Source organism: Psammomys obesus, unplaced genomic scaffold, assembly GCF_907164565.1.
Source record: "Psammomys obesus unplaced genomic scaffold, mPsaObe1.curated_primary_1811, whole genome shotgun sequence".
NCBI classification, from domain to species: Eukaryota; Metazoa; Chordata; class Mammalia; order Rodentia; family Muridae; genus Psammomys; species Psammomys obesus.
Genome location: NW_026596162.1, coordinates 1,236,976 through 1,243,393, shown reverse-complemented (window position 1 = coordinate 1,243,393; position 6,418 = coordinate 1,236,976). Strand labels below are relative to the sequence as shown.

The following is a 6,418-nucleotide window of genomic DNA, read 5'->3' as shown; positions in this document are numbered from 1 at the left end:
TGCAGTGACTCCCCTCCCAACACGAGTGTGCATACACCTGATGCTTGAATCAGGGTACTGAAAAGTGCCCTTATTTGTGGCTTTCTTTGTTCTGTGACTATAAAGTCTCATGGAACTGCTGTCACACTGGAACATGAAATCCAGTGTAACGTGGATCTGTGTTCTGGGCTGTGGTCACTCATATTTGGCTTCAGAATAAATTTTCCTTTATTCCCTTTGAGATGAGAGCTGTGCTTTTAGGTTAATCCTCTCTCCCATAAAGGCACACAAATATTATAACAATTAAAAAAACAAAAAAATTTATAATTCAGGCCTGTAATTCTAGCTGCTCAAATGGCCGAGGCAAAATGATCAAAGTCAGCTTGGGTAACTGACCATGCCTCAAAAATTTAAAAAGAGAGGTGTGTGTGTGTGGCTGAGTGGTAGAGAGCTTTCCTGGCATACACGAGGCCCTGGGTTCAATGCGTAGCCATGAAAACACGTTTAAAATGCAAACAAAATAAATGTGAACACAAAATGCATCAAGCAGCTGCCCCATAGACTCTCAAACTAAATAGAGCTGAAGTGAAATAGGATCTATTCCGAGCCAGCAGATCCAGCAAAAAGAACATCATTACAGATAATAAAAAGGCCCTCATATTATGGTATTGTTTTCTTTTTTTTAACTATATATTTTTTCTTCACAATTTATTCATTATATATCCCAATTAAAGCCCCCTCCCTCAACTCTCCCAGTCCCACCCTCTCTCCCTCATCCCCTTCCCCTAGTCCACTGAGAGGGGGAGTTTTCCACCAATGCCATCTGCCTATAGCTTGTTAAGTCTCCGCTGGACTCCTTGGATCCTCTTCCTCCATGGCCTGGCAAGGCTACATCATCAGGGATGAGTGATCAGAGAGGGGTCAACTGAGTTCATGATAGAGGCAGACCCTGATCCCCTCCCTCAGAGATCCACATGGAGACTGAGCTGCCAATCAGCCACATCTGAGCAGGGGGTCTAGGCCCTCTCCATGCAAGGTTTTAAAGAGACTTATTTCCCACAACTTTCTGCTTTTCCTCATTGACTTGTGAGAGCTCTTTATATGTTCTGGACACAAGTCTTAAATATGTTCCCGATTGCCAGGCTTGATTTTTAATCTCTCTTCTAGTACTGCCTTCTGTCCTCAAATGCTTCTCTATCTGAGCTCTTGGGACCCTCCCTTCTCCAAAGGCCTCACTGCTGTGCATCCTGCTGCAGGTGTGCCCCCAAGCCAGGAAGATCACTTCCTGTTGTTCTCAGACGCTTTCTGTTTCCTGGTCCCTTGTAAATCCACAATGGACTGGAAATTCATTCTTCCAGGGAGGAGCCTCCAGGGGCTTTAGGTTTATTTTTATGAAAAAAAAACAACAACAACAAAAAAAAAAAACAAACAGAAACAGCCTTTTTACTCCAACCTGTAAAAGAATAAAGCTAGGAGAATCTCATTTTACCAACGGCTCTGTAAGGGTTGGCAAACTGTGAACTGAAGTTTCCGGAGCTTTCTAGAATACATCATGAATTGGAGACACCTCTCTATCTTGCACTTTCCTTCTTAGTTGTTTTCCTGAAAGCAAGCCTGAACATGAACGTTTTCCTGTTCTTTCCTGCAGTTCCCCACAAGGAGACATGCAGCCTGCTACTGTCCCTGAAGACAGTAGATGTTCTGGTCAGTCAGCATGTGACTGCATTGCCTCTGGCCGGGACTATCCTCCTCTGGGCAGATTATCTACTCCTTGGGTAATAAAGCTGTCTTCCACAGAAAATAGGAAGCTCCAGCTTGGCTCTCAGCCAGCATAGATCTCAGTAGCTGAACTGGCTGTGTGACCCTGAGAAATAGAGGGCTGTTCTCAGAATTTGTCACCTTTCTCCTTCCTCTTCAGCCCTGCCTGGTGTATCCCTGCAAGTGTCCTTCATGGTGCCCATCCTCTTTGTCATCCTGATGGATCTGGCCACTTACAGTGTCTGTTGGAAATTACTTCTCAGTTGACATATAGTGACACAATTTCTTTCTTTCTTTCTGCCTCTTTTCCTTTGTATGCCAGCTATTTGTAAACTTCACTGGCTTTACTGAACAGCCATTTTGGACTGAAGTAGTTCTGTTCATTTTATCATCATCATCATTATTATTATTTTAGTTTATTTAATTTATATCTCAAGGGTGCCCTGTCCCTCCTCTCCTCCAAGTCACCCCATTCCCCTTTCCCCTCTCCTTTTCAGAAAAGGAGAGCCCCCCTTTTCCTATGTCAACCCTCCCTGTTACATCAGGACTGAGCATATCCTGATTCCCTGAGGACGACAAGGCAGCCCTGCTAGAAGGAAGTGATCCAAAAGCAGGAAATAGAGCCCATGTTCGAAACAACCCCCTCCCTCCATTCACCAGGCTACCCACATGAAGACCAAGCCACCCATTAGCCACATATATGCAGGAGACCTAGGTCCAGACCATGCATTTTTCTTAGTATTATTTTTCTTAGTCCCAGTCTCTGTAAGCCCCCATGGGTCTGGGTTAGTTGTCTTGGTTGGTCTTCTTGTGAGAAGGCTCTAGGCTTGGCTGCAAGTCCCAACATCTACCTTGGTCTACTGTTTAGCTTAATAGCCTGCTGGCACATACCTGTAATCCCAGTACTGGGGAGCCTGAAGTAAGAGGATCATGGGTTTGATGCCAGTCTGGGCTAAGTGGCCAGATCCTTACCTCAACCAAACAAAAAAGAAAGTGGGCTTACCTTTTTAAAAAAATACTTCAGTTTTAAGATGTTGTTTCTTTATTTGAAGGCATGGTGTCTTGGTCACTGCTCTCTTGCTATGAAGAAGTACCATGACCAAGACAACTACAATAAGAGAAACCATTTAATTGGTTGGCTTACAACTTCAGGCATTTTGTCCATTATAATTATGGTACGAAGCATGGCAGCATACGTGATACTGGAACAGTAGCTGAAAACTACGTCCTGACCCAAAGGCAGAGACTCTGAGCTCAGCTTGGGCTTTTGAAACTTCAAAACCTACCCCAAGTGGCACACTTTCCCTAATAAAATAGTTCAAATAGTGCCACTTCCTGATTTTTTTAAACATTAAAATCTATGAGGTTGTGAGGCCCATTCCCATTCAACCCACTATATTCCACTCCTTGTCTGCTATAGGCTTATAGTCATATCATAATGCAAAACGGTTTCAGTCCAACTTCAAAAGTCTCCATAGTCTCTAACAGGCTGTTTAAAGCAAACAAATAAACAAAAAACTAAAGTTCAAAGTTTCTTCTGAGACTCATGGCAGTCTCAGAAAATCAGAATCAAAAACCAAGTCACATACTTCCAAAATATAGTGGGACAGAATATACATTTTCATTAAAAAGGGAAATAAAGGACCATAGTGGAAAAATACTGGACCACAGTAAGTCCAAAAACCAGGAGAGCAAACTCCAAACTCTGCATCTCCATGTCTAAAGTCAAATAGCTCTCCAGATCTCCAGCTCCTTTCATCTTTGTCACCTGAAAACACTTCTCTCCCTTGGGCTGTTTCCATGGGTCCTCGGCAGGTATCTCATGACTCTGGTATCTCCAACATCCTGGGGTCTCCAAAGCAATCCAGGCTTCACTTCACAGCTTTACCTAATGGCCAGTGTGAGCCTCGATGCAGGGACTCTTCTGCCACGTGACGGGCCTCAGCATCTTTCCTTAGCCACAGAGGGAGATTCCACAACTCCTTTCTCACATCCTTGACTCTAATATTGGAACTACCTGACCAAAGCTGACAAGTTCTTCTGCTTGCTGGGGCTGGAACTTCGCCCCCACACTCAAACACATTTCCATTAGTTTTCTCTTTTAGATGGTGTCCTTAACTGCTTAAGTTTTTTTTTTTTTAATTCCCTTTCTTAAGTTGAAAGCTTAGCAAGGTATGATCTTTTTTGTTTTATAATTTTATTTTTTTCTTATCAGTTACATTTTATTAACTCTGTATCCCAGCTGTATCCCGCTCCCTCATTCCCTCCCAATCCCTCCCTCCCTCCCTCATTTCCTCCCTGCCCCTTTCCAAGTCCACTGATGGGGGAGGGCCTCCTCCCCATTCATCTGACCCTGTTTTATCAGGTATCTTCAGGACTGGCTGCAAAGTCCTCTTCTGTGGCTTAGCAGGACTGCTCCTCCCTTGGGGGGTGGGGAGGTCAAAGAGCCTGCCATTGAGTTCCTGTTAGAAATAGTCCTTGTTCCCCTCCCTATGGGAAACCAATTGGTTACTGAGCTACCATGGGCTACATCTGAGCAGAGGTTCTAGGTTATATCCATACATGGTCCTTGGTGGAGTGTCAGTCTCAGAAAAGACCCCTGTGCCCAGATATATTTGGTCCTTTTGGAGCTCCTATCCTTTCCCCATCATACTAACTCCCCTTCTTTCATATGATTCCCTGTACTCTGCTGAAGGTTTGTTTATGAGTCTATTTGCTTTGAAAACACTGCTAGTTAGAGTCTTTCAGATGCCTTCAGTAGACTCCTGTCATACGTTCAATGCACATCCCATCTGTCCTTCTAAACGAGGATTGATCATCTTACCCCATGTCTGCTCTCTTGATTATCCTTTTTAGGTGTATAGATTTCATTATGTTTATCATATCTTATAGGTCTATATAAGTGAGTATATACCGTGTTTGTCTTTCTCCTTCTGGGATATTTCACTCAGAATGATCTTTTCTAGATCCCACCATTTGCCTGCAAATTTCATGATTTCCTCCTTTTTGATTGCTGAGTAGTATTCCATTGTGTAAAAATACCACAATTTCTGTATCCATTCCTCCGTTGATGGACATCTGGGTTGTTTCTAGGTTCTGGCTATTACAAATAAAGCTGCTATAAACATGGTTGAGCAAATATCCCTTTTGTGTACTTGAGCAAACTTTGGGTATATACCTAGCAGTGGTATAGCTGGGTCTTGAGGAAGCACTATTCCTAATTGTCTTAGAAAGCGCCAGATAGATTTCCAGAGTGGTTGTACCAGTTTACATTCCCACCAGCAGTGGAGGAGGGTTCCCCTTTCTCCAAAACCTCTCCAGTATGTGTTGTCATTTGAGTTTTTCATCTTGGCCATTCTGATGAGTGTAAGGTGAAATCTCAGGGTCGTTTTGATTTGCATTTCCCTGATGACTAAGGATGTGGAGCATTTCTTTAAGTGTTTCTCTGCCATTCGATATTCCTCTACAGACAACTCTCTGTTTAGCTCTGTTCCCCATTTTTTAAATTGGATTACTTGGCTTGCTTCTTTTTAGCTTCTTTAGTTCTTTGTATATACTGGATATTAATCCTCTGTCAGATAAAGGGTTGGTGATGATTCTTTCCCAATCTGTAGGCAGTCACTTTGTTTTGATGACGTTGTCCTTTGCTTTACAGAAGCTTTTCAGTTTCGTGAGGTCCCATTTATTGATTGTTGCTCTTAGAGCCTGTGCTGTTGGTGTTTGTCTCCTGTGCCAATGAGTTCTAGGCTGTTCCCCACTTTTTCTTCTAACAGATTTAGAGTATCTGGTTTTATGTTGAGGTCTTTGATCCTCTTGGACTTTAGTTTTGTGCAGGGTGATAAATATGGATATATTTTCATTTTTCTGCATGTAGACATCCAGTTGGACCAGCACCATTTGTTGAAGATGCTGTCTTTTTTCCATTGAATGGTTATGGCTTCTTTGTCAAAAATCGAGTATTCATAGGTGTGTGGGTTTATTTCTGGGTCTTCTATTTGGTTCCATTGATCCTCCTTTCTGTTTTTATGCCAATACCATGCAGTTTTTATTACTATTGTTCTGTAGTACAGCTTGAGATCGGGGATGGAGATACCTCCAGATGATCTGTTGTTGTACAGGATTGTTTTGGAGATTCTGGGTTTTTTGTTTCTCCATATGAAGCTGAGAATCTTTTTTTCAAGGTAAAGAATTGAGTTGGTATTTTGATGGGAATTGCATTGAATCTGTGGATTGCTTTTGGCAGGATGGCCATTTTCACAATGTTAATCCTACCAATCCATGAGCATGGGAGATCTTTCCATCTTCTGATATCTTCTTCAATTTCTTTCTTCAGAGATTTGAAGTTTTTCTAAAAATATGGAACACTTCACGAATTTGCATGTCATCCTTGTGCAGGGGCCATGCTAATCTTCTCTGTATCGTTCCAATTTTAGTATATGTGCTGCCGAAGCGAGCACGCTAGGTGTGATCTTGCCCTGGCAATCACCACTCCCTTTATTCCATTTATTATTAGGCTTCTCTTTAAATTTGTTATCTCTTTGAGCACTGAACTTAGCTCCATTGAAGTTCCTCGTGTTCCCTCTCTCTTCAAGCTGCACATTTTTGTTTTTGTTTTTTATTGCTCAGTTTGCTCTTTTTTTTTTTAATTACAGTTCTGCATAAAAGTGGCCACTGATAACCA

General features: G+C 42.3%; 1 non-coding gene across 1 annotated transcript; it reads right to left on the bottom strand.

The window, feature by feature from the left end:
- Positions 1–6,087: 6,087 nt before the first annotated feature.
- LOC129667599 (U6 spliceosomal RNA) lies at positions 6,088–6,194 on the bottom strand. Its single transcript, XR_008718779.1, has one exon. It is a non-coding gene; the product is annotated as a U6 spliceosomal RNA (small nuclear RNA).
- Between the last annotated feature and the right edge of the window lie 224 nt (positions 6,195–6,418).